We start from the raw sequence: 16,552 nt of genomic DNA, 5'->3' as shown, positions 1-16,552 counted from the left end.
CTCCCCATAGCCTCAAGTCCATTCTCTAGTAAGTCTGTGTCTTTATTCCTGTTTCACCCCTAGGTTTTTCATGACATTTTTTTCTTAAATTCCATATATATGTGTTAGCATACGGTATTTGTCTCTCTCTTTCTGTCTTCACTCTGTATGACAGACTCTAGGTCTATCCACCTCATTACAAATAGCTCAATTTCGTTTCTTTTTATGGCTGAGTAATATTCCATTGTATACATGTGCTACATCTTCTTTATCCATTCATCCGATGATGGACACTTAGGTTGTTTCCATCTCTGGGCTATTGTAAATAGAGCTGCAATGAAAATTTTGGTACATGACTCTTTTTGAATTTTGGTTTTCTCAGGGTATATGCCCAGTAGTGGGATTGCTGGGTCATATGGTAGTTCTATTTGTAGTTTTTTAAGGAACCTCCATACTGTTCTCCACAGTGGCTGTATCAATTTACATTCCCACCAACAGTGTAAGAGGGTTCCCTTTTCTCCACACCCTCTCCAGCATTTATTGTTTCTAGATTTTTTGATGATGGCCATTCTGACTGGTGTGAGATATCTCACTGTAGTTTTGATTTGCATTTCTCTAAAGATTAGTGATGTTGAGCATTCTTTCATGTGTTTGTTGGCACTCTGTATATCTTCTTTGGATAAATGTCTATTTAGGTCTTCTGCCCATTTTTGGATTGGGTTGTTTGTTTTTTTGTTATTAAGCTGCATGAGCTGCTTATAAATTTTGGAGATTAATCCTTTGTCAGTTGCTTCATTTGCAAATATTTTCTCCCATTCTGAGGGTTGTCTTTTGGTCTTGTTTATGGTTTCCTTTGCTGCGCAAAAGCTTTTAAGTTTCATTAGGTCCCATTTGTTTACTTTTGTTTTTATTTCCATTTCTCTAGGAGGTGGGTCAAAAAGGACCTTGCTGTGATTTATGTCATAGAGTGTCCTGCCTATGTTTTCCTCTAAGAGTTTGATAGTTTCTGTCCTTACATTTAGGTCTTTAATCCATTTTGAGTTTATTTTTCTGTATGGTGTTAGGGAGTGATCTAATCTCATACTTTTACATGTAGCTGTCCAGTTTTTCCAGCACCACTTATTGAAGAGGCTGTCCTTTCTCCACTGTACATTCCTGCCTCTTTTGTCAAAGATAAGGTGACCATATGTGCGTGTGTCTATCTCTGGGCTTTCTATCCTGTTCCATTGATCTATCTTTCTGTTTTTGTGCCAGTACCAGACTGTCTTGATTACTGTAGCTTTGTAGTATAGTCTGAAGTCAGGAAGCCTGATTCCTCCAGCTCCGTTTTTCATTCTCAAGATTGCTTTGGCTATTCGGGGTCTTTTGTGTTTCCATACAAATTGTGAAATTTTTTGTTCTAGTTCTGTGAAAAATGCCAGTGGTAGTTTGATAGGGATTGCATTGAATCTGTAGATTGTTTTGGGTAGTAGAGTCATTTTCACAATGTTGATTCTTCCAATCCAAGAACATGGTATATCTCTCCATCTATTTGTATCATCTTTAATTTCTTTCATCAGTGTCTTATAATTATCTGCATACAGGTCTTTTGTCTCCTTAGGTAGGTTTATTCCTAGATATTTTATTCTTTTTGTTGCAATGGTAAATGGGAGTGTTTTCTTGATTTCACTTGCAGATTTTTCATCCTTAGTGTATAGGAATGCCAGAGATTTCTGTGCATTAATTTTGTATCCTGCTACTTTACCAGATTCACTGATTAGCTCTAGTAGTTTTCTGGTAGCATCTTTAGGATTCTCTATGTATATTATCATGTCATCTGCAAACAGTGACAGCTTTACTTCTTCTTTTCCGATTTGGATTCCTTTTATTTCCTTTTCTTCTCTGATTGCTATGGCTAAAACGTCCAAAACTATGTTGAATAAGAGTGGTGAGAGTGGGCAACCTTGTCTTGTTCCTGATCTTACTGGAAATGCTTTCAGTTTTTCACCATTGAGGACGATGTTGGCTGTGGGTTTGTCATATATGGCCTTTATTATGTTGAGGAAAGTTCCCTCTATGCCTACTTTCTGCAGGGTTTTTATCATAAATGGGTGTTGAATTTTGTCAAAAGCTTTCTCTGCTTCTATTGAGATGATCATATGGTTTTTCTCCTTCAATTTGTTAATATGGTGTATCACGTTGATTGATTTGCGTATATTGAAGAATCCTTGCATTCCTCGAATAAACCCCACTTGATCATGGTGTATGATCCGTTTAATGTGCTGTTGGATTCTGTTTGCTAGTATTTTGTTGTGGATTTTTGCATCTATGTTCATCAGTGATATTGGCCTGTAGTTTTCTTTCTTTGTGACATCCTTGTCTGGTTTTGGTATCAGGGTGATGGTGCCCTCATAGAATGAGTTGGGGAGTGTTCCTCCCTCTGCTATATTTTGGAAGAGTTTGAGAAGGATAGGTGATAGCTCTTCTCTAAATGTTTGATAGAATTTGCCTGTGAAGCCATCTGGTCCTGGGCTTTTGCTTGTTGGAAGATTTTTAAATCACAGTTTCAATTTCAGTGCTTGTGATTGGTCTGTTCATATTTTCTATTTCTTCCTGATTCAGTCTTGGCAGGTTGTGCCTTTCTAAGAATTTGTCCATTGCTTCCAGGTTGTCCATTTTATTGGCATAGAGTTGCCTGTAGTAATCTCTCATGATCTTTTGTATTTCTGCAGTGTCAGTTGTTACTTCTCCTTTTTCATTTCTAATTCTATTGATTTGAGTCTTCTCCCTTTTTTTCTTGATGAGTCTGGCTAATGGTTTATCAATTTTGTTTATCCTTTCAAAGAACCAGCTTTTAGTTTTATTGATCTTTGCTATTGTTTCCTTCATTTCTTTGCCATGTATTTCTGATCTGATTTTTATGATTTCTTTCCTTCTGCTAACTTTGGGGTTTTTTTGTTCTTCTTTCTCTAATTGCTTTAGGTGCAAGGTTAGGTTGTTTATTCGAGATGTTTCCTGTTTCTTAAGGTAGGATTGTATTGCTATAAACTTCTCTCTTAGAACTGCTTTTGCTGCATCCCATAGATTTTGAGTCGTCGTGTCTCCATTGTCATTTGTTTCTAGGTATTTTTTGATTTCCTCTTTGATTTCTTCAGTGATCACTTCGTTATTAAGTAGTGTATTGTTTAGCCTCCATGTGTTTGTATTTTTTACAGATCTTTTCCTGTAATTGCTATCTAGTCTCATAGCATTGTGGTCGGAAAAGATATTTGATACAATTTCAATTTTCTTAAATTTACCAAGGCTTGATTTCTGACCCAAGATAGGATCTATCCTGGAGAATGTTCCGTGAGCACTTGAGAAAAATGTGTATTCTGTTGTTTTTGGATGGAATGTCCTATAAATATCAATTAACTCCATCTCGTTTAATGTATCATTTAAAGCTTGTGTTTCCTTATTTATTTTCATTTTGGATGATCTGTCCATTGGTGAAAGTGGGGTGTTAAAGTCCCCTACTATGAATGTGTTACTGTCGATTTCCCCTTTTATGGCTGTCAGTATTTGCCTTATGTATTGAGGTGCTCCTATGTTGGGTGCATAAATATTTACAATTGTTATATCTTCTTCTTGGATCGATCCCTTGATCATTATGTAGTGTCCTTCTTTGTGTTTTCTAATAGTCTTTGTTTTAAAGTCTATTTTGTCTGACATGAGAATTGCTACTCCAGCTTTCTTCTGGTGTCCATTTGCATGGAATATCTTTTTCCATCCCCTTACTTTCAGTCTGTATGTGTCTCTAGGTCTGAAGTGGGTCTCTTGTAGACAGCAAATATATGGGTCTTGTTTTTGTATCCATTCAGCCAATCTGTGTCTTTTGGTGGGAGCACTTAGTCCATTTACATTTAAGGTAATTATCGATATGTGTGTTCCCATTCCGATTTTCTTAATTGTTTTGGGTTTGTTATTGTAGGTCTTTTCCTTCTTTTGTGTTTCTTGCCTAGAGAAGTTCCTTTAGCAGTTGTTGTAGAGCTGGTTTGGTGGTGCTGAACTCTCTCAGCTTTGGCTTGTCTGTAAAGGTTTTAATTTCTCCATCAAATCTGAATGAGATCCTTGCTGGGTAGAGTAATCTTGGTTGCAGGTTTTTCTCCTTCAACACTTTCAATATGTCCTGCCACTCCCTTCTGGCTTGCAGAGTTTCTGCTGAAAGATCAGCTGTTAACCTTATGGGGATTCCCTTGTGTGTTATTTGTTGTTTTTCCCTTGCTGCTTTTAATATGTTTTCTTTGTATTTAATTTTTGACAGTTTGATTAATATGTGTCTTGGCGTATTTCTCCTTGGATTTATCCTGTATGGGACTCTCTGTGCTTCCTGGACTTGATTAACTATTTCCTTTCCCATATTAGGGAAGTTTGCAACTATAATCTCTTCAAATATTTTCTCAATCCCTTTCTTTCTCTTCTTCTTCTGGAACCCCTATAATTCAAATGTTGGTGCGTTTAATGTTGTCCCAGAGGTCTCTGAGACTGTCCTCAGTTCTTTTCATTCTTTTTCTTTATTCTGCTCTGCAGTAGTTATTTCCACTATTTTATCTTCCAGGTCACTTATCCGTTCTTCTGCCTCAGTTATTCTGCTATTGATCCCATCTAGAGTATTTTTCATTTCATTTATTGTGTTGTTCATTGTTGCTCGTTTCATCTTTAGTTCTTCTAGGTCCTTGTTAACTGATTCTTTCATTTTGTCTATTCTATTTCCAAGATTTTGGATATATTTACTATCATTATTCTGAATTCTTTTTCAGGTAGACTGCCTATTTCCTCTTCATTTGTTAGGTCTGGTGGGTTTTTATCTTGCTCCTTCATCTGCTGTGTGTTTTTCTGTCTTTTCATTTTGCTTATCTTACTGTGTTTGGGGTCTCCTTTTTGCAGGCTGAAGGTTCGTAGTTCCCATTGTTTTTGGTGTCTGTCCCCAGTGGCTAAGGTTGGTTCAGTGGGCTGTGTAGGCTTCCTGGTGGAGGGGAGTAGTGCCTGTGTTCTGGTGGATGAGGCTGGATCTTGTCTTTCTGGTGGGCAGGTCCACGTCTGGTGGTGTGTTTTGGGGTGTCTGTAGACTTATTATGATTTTGGGCAGCCTCTCTGCTAATGGGTGAGGTTGTGTTCCTGTCTTGCTAGTTGTTTGGCATAGGATGTCCAGCACTGTAGCTTGCTGGTCATTGAGTGAAGCTGGGTGCTGGTGTTGAGATGGAGCTCTCTGGGAGATTTTCACCATTTGATATTATGTGGAGCTGGGAGGTCTCTTGTGGACCAGTGTCCTGAAGTTGTCTCTCCCACCTCAGAGGCACAGCACTGACTCCTGCAGCACCAAGAGCCTTTCATCCACATGGCTCAGAATAAAAGGGAGAAAAAGTAGAAAGAAAGGAAGGAAGGAGGGAAGGAAGGAAAAAAAGAAGATAAAGTAAAACAAAATAAAATAGTTATTAAAATAAAAAATAATTATTATGAAAAAAATTTAAAAAAAAAACGAAAAAACAAACCAAAAAAACCGGATAGAACCCTAAGACAAATGGTGGAAGCAAAGCTATACAGACAAAATCTCACACAGAAGCATACACATACACACTCACAAAATGAGGAAAAGGGGAAAAAAATCATAAATCTTGCTGTCAAAGTTCACCTCCTCAATTTGGGATGATTCGTTGTCTATTCATGTATTCCACAGATGCAGGGTACATCAAGTTGATTGTGGAGCTTTAATCTGCTGCTTCTGAGGCTGCTGGGAGAGATTTCCCTTTCTCTTCTTTGTTCTCACTGCTCCTGGGGCTCAGCTTTGGATTTGGCCCCATCTTGCGTGTAGGTCACCGGAGGGCGTCTGTGCTTTGCTCAGACAGGACGGGGTTAAAGGAGCTGCTGATTCGGGGGCTCTGGCTCACTCAGGCCGGGGGAAGGGAGGGGGTACGGATGCAGGGCGAGCCTGTGGCAGCAGAGCCCAGTGTGACATTGCACCAGCCTGAGGCATGCCGTGCGTTCTCCAGGGGAAGTTGTCCCTGGATCCCGGGACCCTGGCAGTGGCGGGCTGCACAGCCTCCCTGGAAGGGAGGTGTGGATAGTGACCTGTGCTCACACACAGGCTTCTTGGTGGCGGCAGCAGCAGCCTTAGCGTCTCATGCCTGTCTCTGGGGTCCGTGCTTTTAGCTGCAGCTCGCGCCCGTCTCTGGAGCTCCTTTAAGTAGCACTCTTAATCCCCTCTCCTCGAGCACCAGGAAGCAAAGAGGCAAGAATAAGTCTCTTGCCTCTAAGGCAGATCCAGAAAACAGGTCCAGACTTTTCCCCGGGCTCCCTCCCGGCTAGCCATGGTGCACTAACCACCTGCAGGCTGTGTTCACGCTGCTAACCCCAGTCCTCTCCCTGTGCTCCTATGGAAGCCCAAGCCTCAACTTCCAGCCCCGCCCCGGCGGGTGAGCAGACAAGCCTCTCGGGCTGGTGAGTGCCGGTCGGCACCGATCCTCTGTGCGGGAATCTCTCTGCTTTGCCCTCTGCACCCGTTGCTGTGCTCTCCTCCACCACCCGCAGTCTCCGCCTGCGAAGGGGCTTCCTAGTGTGTGGAAACCTTTCCTCCTTCACAGCTCCCTCCCACCGGTGCAGGTCCTGTCCCTATTCTTTTGTCTCTGTTTATTCTTTTTTCTTTTGCCCTACCCAGGTACATGGGGAGTTTCTTGCCTTTTGGGAGGTCAGAGGTCTTCTGCCAGCGTTCAGTAGGTGTTCTGTAGGAGTTGTTCCACGTGTAGATGTATTTCTGGTGTATCTGTGGGGAGGAAGGTGATCTCCGTGTCTTACTCTTCCGCCATCTTCCCGGAAGCCGTTTCAGAGCAAACTTTTAAAAGGTCTCTCAAGGCCAGGCTTGCCTACAGATTCTGCCTGTGATATCTATAGATTGGGTAAATTTGTCTCTTTTCCAGGTCTCAAGAGTATCTAGATTCCTGCACATGCCAAGAGACAGTGTTTTCCATTCACCTGATAAGGCTGCTCAGAACCCAGGAGTCTCCAATTTCTGGAGGAACCAGGCAGAGAGAAAAAAATAATTTTACCTACAGGTGTAAATTAAATTACCAAATTGTTGTAAATCATAAGTAGCTTGAAGAAAAGGGCCAAAGATTAGAAGCCAGCAGTATGTCAGACAATTCATAAAAACTATAATCATATTTAGCAGTTCATTTAATCCCCTGTAATTTATTTCGTTCTGTTTGAGTCCAGTTTTTCCATTAGTTTTGTTGACCTTGCTTGATGATTGAGGATGATAGAGTGATAATTTCAAGAAATTTGTGACATTAAGTCTTGTATGATTTATCCAGTAAAGTGAGTGTCTTGATCACTGGAGATGGTAGACACTATACTCCAAGTGGGAAACACATTTTCTAACCTTTTCCTTTTCATTGTGAGCCATTCCCTGCAGCCAGAGAAATCTTTAACCCATCTAATAGAAAATGAGGTTTGTCAGGGAGCCGGGAAAAGCCAAGAGGGCATCTTGGATTTCCCATAGCCCTGATTTTTAAAAATTTACAGCTATTGTTTATTCATTTTTAAATTTCTTGACTTAGAAGTAGACCATTTCTATGCTATAAGGGCAGGACAGCAGAAATCTGACAATGAGGGGATCAATGTTAACAACATAGAAAATTCTTTTCTCAAAGTACCTTTTTCACAACCCTTTAATCACTTTCTGGATTCATATTAATTTGTTCTTTTTTTCCATCCAGAAACAACCAACTGTAGGACAAAATTATTATCATCATTTTTTTCCTCAACAAAAATATCTGCAATCTCTATACCTTCTCTCACTGGCAATACATCTCCTACTTGCTTTACACACTGAAATGTTTCCCTTATCATTTTATTAGCCTTAATTACATATTATAATTTTTAACCCTTAAAAAAACCCTTGCACTTTCCTGGTGGCACAGTGGTTAAGAATCCACCTGCCAATGCAGGGGACACAGGTTTGAGCCCTGGTCCGGGAAGATCCCACATGCTGCAGAACAACTAAACCTGTGCACCACAACTACTGAGCCTGTGCTCTAGAGGCTGCGAGCCACAACCACTGAAGCCTGGGCACCCAGAGCCTGTGCTCTGCAACAAGAGAAGCCACTGCAATGAGAAGCCCGCGCACCACAACGAGGAGTAGCCCCCGCTCGCCGCAACCAGAGAAAGCCTGCATGCAGCAACGAAGACCCAAAGCAGCCAAAAAAAAAAATAATAATTAATTAAAAAAAAAACAACCCTTAATCTCTAGTGAGAACCAAGAAGAAAGCAACTGAATTGTCTGTCATATTGGCATTCTCTGATTAGCAGACTTAGGAACATATTCTATAATCTCAAAAAACATGCATTTTCCCAAAGCACAATTTCTTTTCTCAAAGTGGCACAAGACGTGTCTAATAAATGCAAACATCTTTAGTTTCCTTCTTGCAAGAAGACAAAACTAGGTAAATTTAGATCTCATTTGTAAGCACTTACTTTTCTTTAAGCCAATTAAATAGAGCTCATTTACAAATTAACCTCAGCAATATTATCCAAAGTCAGAGACACATACTGAGACATACATACAGACGGAGATCTCATTGTTTCATCTTTTTATATTTCATGAATCAGGCACTGTAATTAAACTTATCAGTTTATGAATAAAAGAACAAATTTACACATTTGATTTTAAAAGACTTCTTTTTCTTCCCTCCTTTCCTTCTCCCCCTTGGCTTGAGGCTCTACTAATTAACCTAAGACTGAAGTCCCAGGCACAGTGGGCTGTGTTTGTACTTCAAGGACATTATGAGTTAACTTCAAGTTTTCTCCTAAAAGAATAGTTTTGTTCTCTCAAGGTCAGTGTTCTGAAAAAAAGTATTTTATCAAGCCAGCTTTCTCTAACTGCACATGCAAAATGGACGAGTTTTGGAATTTCAAAAGAGTTTCATCTCAACCAGTTTTCTCTGGAGTCTAAAGAATATTGTGACCACATGGTGTTAAATTATTTTTTCCCTATTTATAGGGTTACAATTATAGGTTGACCAGGCTGCCAAAATTTTCCCTAGTGGGCTGTCAGATGGAATCAAAAAAGAAGCACTTCCCACGTTGAGTCAAACTAAACACTTGCCGGCAAAACCAAAGGCAAACCAAATCCTTGTCTGGCAAACAGAAGCCACAAACAAACAAAAAACCAAACAGCCCAAGGCTCAAATTGGTTGCCAAGTCCCACTAAGCCCATGGCCTTAGTCTAAGCTGCTCCTTACAAACTGGATCTAAAAAATCCACCCCCCAGAAAGATAAATAAAATAAAAAATTCCCAAACGGCAACAGAAGGTTCCCCAAACGGACAAGGTTGAGGGTCCTTGGAGTGCACGCCGGGGGGGCTTACCGAAGTGCTGGCAGAGGTGCTGCGACGTCCCAAACTCTACCTTGCTCCTTCCCCAAAATATCTTCTCAGAGCAGGAAGTCCGGACCCGTGTGGGCAGAAGGAGAGGGGGACGTCCTCAAGGCAAAGGTGGCCTTGGCAGCTCCTAGGACAGCTCCTCTCCTGTCTTCCATCCCCGCCTCGGAGCTCCAGCTACCGAGATGGCAGGCCGGGTATGATCAGGGCACAGCCCTATGGCAGGGGATCCCTGGCGATCCGGCCTCCAGAGGAGTCCTCCAACCCTCTGCTCTCTCGAAGGAGGCTGGTGTGGAGAGAAACCTCAGAGCATCCGACCAAACACAGGGGCGCCTCAAGGCCACCTGCATACAGGTCGATCCTGGATGAGCCCCCAGAATTCTATTGCCAAAACTCGGCCTCTGTTCACCGGTGCCAAATAGAAATGCAGAGACAGAGTTTTGGGTGAAGCAGAAAAGAACAGCTTTTACTGCTTTGCCAGGCAAACGGGGCCACAGCGGGCTAATGCCCTCAAGACTGTGTGACCCAACGTGGAGGCGGTGATTAGCTCACAGACAATTCTCGGATTGGTTGGCATCAAGGCGAAGTTTCAAGCTTTATCAACCTTCTGGTTTCAACCAGTCTAGGGTCTATGTTTTTGTGGTCAGCAGTTTTCATCTGGAGAGGATCTGCTTTCTGTAAAAACAACTCAGGAATGTGTGTCAGGCCTTTATATCTTTCAGGGAACTGTGGGTTTCATGATTCTGCTATGTGGCAGAATTATAGTCTAAATTGTTACCGGTTCCTCAGCCCAACAGCTATTCTTTGTTTCTCTACCTTCACATTTCCCAATCATTAACTCTTGAGTCAGCATTTTATCACAAAAGACAAGGACACAGGGGCTTATACACGGTTTCAATACTAACTGAAGTAAGTCAGACAAAGACAAATGTAATATATCACTGGATGTGGAATCTACAAATTGATACAAGCGATCTAATTTACAAAACAGAAACAGACTCAAAGCAAATTTATGGTTACCAAAGGGGAAAGGTGGCAGAAGGGATAAATGAGGAGGTTGGGACTAGCATATATACCCCAATATATATATAAAATAGATGATAATCAACAAGGACCTTCTGTATAGCACAGGGAACTCTACTCAACACTCTTTAATAACCTATATGGGAAAGGAATCTGAAAAAGAACAGATATATGTCTATGTATAACTGAATCAAGTTGCCAAACACCTAAAAAAACACAACATTGTAAATCAACTGTACTCCAATAGAAAACAAAAGTTAAATTAAAAAAAAAAAAAAGAAATGCCTACAATGTTCCCCTCAGGCCTCAGTGACCTGGGCTAGTGTCACATTCCTGGAGCCTGAGCAGGCTTGGGTCCCAAGGCTGGACTGTCATGGGGCTGAGGGAGCTGGGGAGGATCTGCCAGCAAATGAAGCCCCCCTTGGACCTGTAGTGCCTGGTGCCCTCTGCACAGGACCACAATCTCTAGATCCAGGCGGGCCCTCCTACGGCTAAAACAAGCCCAGTGCACCCAAAGGGTGGTGGACTCTCAGGGCCGGAAGAGCTTTGAAAAGTCACCTGGTCTCCACATCTGCTGGGAAGGTTCCCACCTCCATCCTTCTTCCTTAGGGTTGCCCCACCTCTGGACAATAGCACCTTCAGCAAAGTGGTTTTCCAGGGTTGGGATTTGCCCTAGGGGTGAAAGGGTAAGGGGATGAAGTAATGAGACACAACCCTTCGGGTGTTTGTTCTGGCACATTCCACTCTAATTTACAACCCAGGAACATACTGTTTAAAAAAAAAAAAAGATTCTCAACATCACTAATTATTAGAGCAATGGAAATCAAAGCTACAAAGAGGTATCACCTTTCACCAGTCAGAATGGCCATCATCAAAAAGTCTACAAACAACAGCAGTTGGAGAGGGTGTGGAGAAAAGGGAACCCTCCTAAGCTGCTGGTGGGAGTGGAAACTGGTAACAGCCACTATGGAGTACAGTATGGAAGTGCCAAAATAGAGCTACCGGATGATCCAGCAATCCCAGTGCTGGGTGAATATCCGGAGAAAACCATAATTCAAAAAGACCCATGCACCACAATGTTCACTGCAGCACTCTTTACAATAGCCAAAACACTAGCAACCAAACTGTCCGTGGACAGATGAATGAATAAGATGTGGTACATATAGACAATGGAACATTACTCAGCCATTAAAAAGAATGAAATAATGCCATTTGCAGCAACACGGATGGACCTAGAGATGATCACACTAACTGAAGTAAGTCACACAGGGAAAGACAAACATCACATGATGTCACCTAGAGGTGGAATCCAAAAGTCGATACAAATGAACTTAGTTACAAAACAGAAACAGGCTCACAGACTTAGAAAACAAACTTACGGTTACAAGGGAAAGGTGGGGAAAGGGATAAATGAGGAGGTTGGGATTAGCATATACACCCCAATATATATAAAATAACAAGGACCTACAGTATAGCACAGGGAACTCTACTCAACTCTGTAATAACCTATATGGGAAAATAATCCAAAAAAGAATAGATATACGTCTATGTATAACTGAATCAAGTTGTTGAATACCTAAAACACTCACAACATTGTAAATCAACTGTAGTCCAATATAAAGTAAAAATTAAATTAAAAAAAAGAAAAAAGAAATGCCTACTATATTCCTCTCTGGCCTCGGTGACCTGGGCTGGTGTCACATCAGTGGAGCCTGAGCCAGCTTTGCTCTCATGGCTGGACTGTCCTGGGGCTGAGGGAGCTGGGGAGGATGTACCAGCAAATTAGCCCCCCTTGGACCTGTAGTGTCTGGTCCCCTCTGCATGGGATCACAATTTCTAGATCGAGGCGGGTCCTCCTACAGCTAAACAAAGCCTAGTGCAACCAAAGAATGGTGGACCCTCAGGGCTGTAAGAGCTTTGAAAAGTCACCTGGTCTCCACGTGTTCTGGTGGTGGGCTTCCCACCTCCAGCCTCCTTGCTTAGAGTCGCCCTGCCTCCAGACGACAGCACACTCAGCAAAGCAGTTTTGCCGGGGTTGGGATTTTACCCGGAGGTTGAAAGGTAAGGGGGAGGAAGTAATGAGACACAACCCCCTTGGGTATTTCTTCTGGCACATTCCACTGTAATTTACAATCCCCAAACACAACTTTTGACTTTCCAAGGCTTTGGTTGCCTGAGCATCTAAGCTGGGCATGAAGAAATCCTGCCGCCTTGGGGCTGTTTCCCGTAACAACAACTTTAAAACTGTTTCTCATGGGCACTTTATATTAACAAGGCCTGTGGGACTGTAAATGACACCTGCCCTCCAGAAATGTCCTGGGGGAGGTAATCCAAAAAGAAGACTGTCATGAAGCCAATTTCAAGAGGTAACTTTCACTCACACTCTTTAAAAAAAAAGCACATGACAAGATGATCGACATCCCTAATTATTATACAAATGCAAGTCGAAGCTACAACGAGGTATCATCTTGCATCGGAGTGGCCATCATCAAAAAGTCTACAAACAATAAATGCTAGAGAGGATGTGGAGAAAAGGGAACCCTCCTACGCTGTGGGCGGGAATGTAAATTTGTTCAGCCAATGGAGAACAGTATGGAGGTTCCTCAAAAGCTGAAAATAGAGTTGCCGTATGATCCAGCAATTCCACTCCTAGGCATATATCCAGAGAAAACCATAATTTGAAAAGATACAGGGACTTCCCTGGCAGTCCAGTGGGTGAGACTCTGCGCTTCCACAGCAGGCAGCGTGGGTTTGATCCCTGGTCAGGGAACTAGGATCCCGCATGCCGCCTGGCATGCCCCCCCCAAAAAAAAAAAGAAAAAAAAGATACATGCACCCCAATGCTCACTGTAGCTATTTACAATAGCTAAGACATGGAAGCAACCTAAATGACCATCTACCAATGAATGGATAAAGAAGATGTGGTACACAGAGACAATAGAATATTACTGAGCCATAAAAAAGAATGAAATAATGCCATTTGCAGCAACATGGATGGACCTAGAGATAATCATACTAAATGAAGTAAGTCAGACAAAGACAAATATCACATGATATCACTTATATGTGGAATCTTTAAAAAATGATATAAATGAACTAATTTACAAAACAAACAGACTTCGAAAATAAACTTATGGTTACCAAAGGGGAAAGGTGGAGAAAGGGATAAACGAGGAGGCTGGGATTACCATATACACCCTAATGTATATAAAACAGATAATCAACCAGGACCTACTGTATAACACAGGAATTCTGCTCAATACTCTGTAATAACCTTAAAGGAAAAATAATTTGAAAAAGAATAGGTACAGGTGTATGTATAACCAAATCACTTTGCTGTATACCTGAAACTAATAGAACATTGTTAATCAACTATACACTGCTCCCACGTAAAGTAAGAATTAAAAGCAAAACAAAACCATGAGGACAGGGTTTAAGTGCGCTTTACTCAGCACCGCGGCCGGTCCCTCGCTCAGCGGCTGGCACGCGGCAGTGGCTCAGTAACCCTTTGTGGAGCCCGTGGAGGGTGGAGGAGGCTGGGTCACTCACCATAAGCAGTAAAGGGCCAGGCCTCCCCTCTGACATGCTCCAGGTCACTACCGCTTGGAATGGGCCAGTGCAGGAGCTCCTCACTGTTCTTGAAGCCAAAACTTGGATTCTGGGCGTGGGGCCCCTTGTGTGGGTCTCTGTAGCTGCCTGAAGTGGCCTGGGAGGTGTCAGGCGCATCTGGAGGGAGGCAAAAGTGGGCCTTGCAGTCACCACACCGCCACAGCTGTCACCCGGCCACTGGGGTGAGGCTGGGGTCCAGGTTCCATGAGGGACGGATGCCGGCTCCTGTATCAGAAGGCAGGCATGCAGCCCAGGATCTCAGCCCTTGGCAAGGAGAGAGATGCTCCCGGACAGACGTCAGCTCTCACCCTGGGGCCAGGCTGCTCCCTGCCCCGTGCCAGCCACTCTTCCGCCTCAGCCTTGACGGCCACGAGACTTAGTGCCAGGCGGCTGGGAGGGGCAGGGAGACAGCACAGGCACTCACTCCTACAGGCGGAGACAGAGCGGGCAGCGGCCGAGAGCTAGGAGGTGCCAAAGGCCACCGCGGATGGGCTGGGGAAGCCACAGGACTGTGTCTCCTGCACACCCTTCCAGCTCACCGTCCTGTGCGCTGCCTGAGGGCTGGGGAAGGCCAGGCCGGCCTGCTCGCACCACACTCTCTGGCCCCCGCCCCGTGCCTGGCACAGAGAGCAGCCCCGGAGTGCTGGCACAAGAGACACCCCCTCAACCCAGCTGTTCACCGTCCACTGGGTTCACCTGGATCCTCTCCTCCATTTGAGTCCTTCCTGCCCTTCTGTTCTCTTAGGTCCCTGGCTCCTATTCTCACCCACAGCCCCACCTTCCATTCTGTTCTTCTGGAAGGACGCCACCTACATGAGATCCTCGCCTACATGGAGAGGCAGGTGCGGATTCACACACATGCACACTCAAGGCACGGCAACCAGGGTCCGTGTTGGGGAGCGAGCGGGGCGTGACCATAGGGAGATGCCTGAAATCCTAAGAAGGAACCTCAGGCTTCCTGTCCCAACCACCCTGGACCAGGGGCCTCAGGACATTCCCAGGGACAGAGGCAGGCAGACAGGCCTGAGGTGGGGGCCGAGGGATTTGGTTCAGAAATGACATTCAAAGCCCGGCAGCTGCCAAGCTCTGTCTCAGGGGATCCTGGGGGGATCCCAGAGGGACCCGGGGGGCCCCCACACAAGGCGCCGCTCTCCTGTGGGCGTCCCAAGTCAGCCTGAAGGGCAGGGGATGGGGACGGGCCAGGGCCAAGCCCAAGGCCAGCACGTACAATCACCACTCCGACAGGCACTTCCTCCCAGGCCAGTTCACGGGGCTGGCATTCACGGGCAGCTGCCAGGCACCTGCTGCCGGAGAGAAAAGCCCCATCGCCCCAGCGTTCGTGGAGGGAGGCGCCAGCTCGGATTCCAGAAAGGCGTGCAAGTCGAAGCAGAGCCCCCTCCCCGGATGTGGGCTGACCAGCGGTGGTACGTCCTGCCCTCCCACCCCGCTGTCCTCCAGCCCGGCCTCTGTGGGGCTGAGCTTGCCTCCTGTATTTGCTCTTGGAGCCGTGTCTCCTGGGGACCGTCTGTCTGCCACTCATCCTCTTGGGCTGCACTCCCTCTTCCTGGACAGCCAGGGACCAGGCTGCTTCTGCCTGCAAGGCAATGGGAGATGCTGCAAAGACGGAGAACGGGGAGGGCTTGACCAAGAGAAGAGGCCGGCTCGACAGAGATAATTGGGCCTCCTGTATCCTGTATCAATCCATCACATTTATAGTCTTCTCTCCAGACAGGAGACAACGAGGAAATGACAAAAGCCAATAAGGCCAATAAATAAAGGGTAATGGAATAACCAGTACAGGCAGCCCATCCCCTGACCCCCAGAGCCAGGAGCAGGGCCGAGCCCTCCCCTGTGTCTGTCTTGACTTCAGCCACAGGCCCCAGGCGACAGGTAACACCGGTCAGCAGCCCCCATGGGGTTTTCAGCTGGAGCTCCAGCTGCTCAGGCCAAAAACCCTGGCATCATCCCTACCTCCTCTCTCTCACACACCCCACATCCAATCCAGCAGGAAATCCTGCCGGCTCTGCCTTCAGAATATATCCCAAGTCAGACCACTCCTCAACACCACCGTCGCCATGCTGGTCTGAGCCACCAACGCCTCTTGCCTGGATTCTTACAAAGTCCTCCTGGTTGGTCCTTGGCCCAGACCATTCTCAACACAGCAGCCAGTGGCGCCTATTAAAAGGCGAGTTGCACAGAACCCCCGAGTGGCCCCCATCACACTCAGAGAACAGCCTGAGCCCTCTGCAGCCCCGCAATGCACCCCGCTCCCCAGGGCCTGTCTGAGCCCGTCTACAACCCCGGCTCTTACTCCACTTCAGCCACACCAGCTCCTTGCTGGCTCCTGCCCAGGCCATGCACGCCTCACCTGAGGGCTTCAGCAGTGGCTGTTCCCTCTCTGTCACAGTCTTCTCCCAGAGAGTGCATGGCGCCCCTCTTTCCTCGGATGTCACTTTCGCAATGAGGCAACAATGACCATCGTACTTTCTATCCTCTCCAGCCCACTGTTTCTATACTTAGATCACATTCCGTGGGGTATAATTTACACAT

At 44.8% G+C, this 16,552-nt stretch overlaps 1 protein-coding gene and 1 long non-coding RNA gene across 3 annotated transcripts in view; one reads left to right on the top strand and one right to left on the bottom strand.

Annotated features, from left to right (window-relative positions):
- The window catches only part of LOC132432173 (uncharacterized), a 61,151-nt gene extending 52,033 nt beyond the window's left edge, over positions 1-9,118 (top strand). For both annotated transcript variants that reach the window (XR_009520854.1, XR_009520853.1), the window contains one exon: positions 7,710-9,118. This is a non-coding gene — a long non-coding RNA (uncharacterized lncRNA). The remainder of the gene's footprint in view (positions 1-7,709) is intronic.
- A 1,033-nt stretch (positions 9,119-10,151) lies between these two features.
- The window catches only part of EXOG (exo/endonuclease G), a 35,469-nt gene continuing 29,068 nt past the window's right edge, over positions 10,152-16,552 (bottom strand). The window contains exons 9-11 of the transcript XR_009520851.2: positions 15,487-15,596; positions 13,943-14,119; positions 10,152-11,065 (exon numbers count right to left, since the gene is read on the bottom strand). The gene's annotated coding sequence lies outside the window, so the exon portion shown is untranslated. The remainder of the gene's footprint in view (positions 11,066-13,942; positions 14,120-15,486; positions 15,597-16,552) is intronic.

This window comes from Delphinus delphis, chromosome 10 (genome assembly GCF_949987515.2).
Source record: "Delphinus delphis chromosome 10, mDelDel1.2, whole genome shotgun sequence".
Classification (NCBI taxonomy): Eukaryota; Metazoa; Chordata; class Mammalia; order Artiodactyla; family Delphinidae; genus Delphinus; species Delphinus delphis.
Note: the sequence above shows the minus strand (reverse complement) of the source record. Positions and strands in the feature narration are given on the sequence as shown.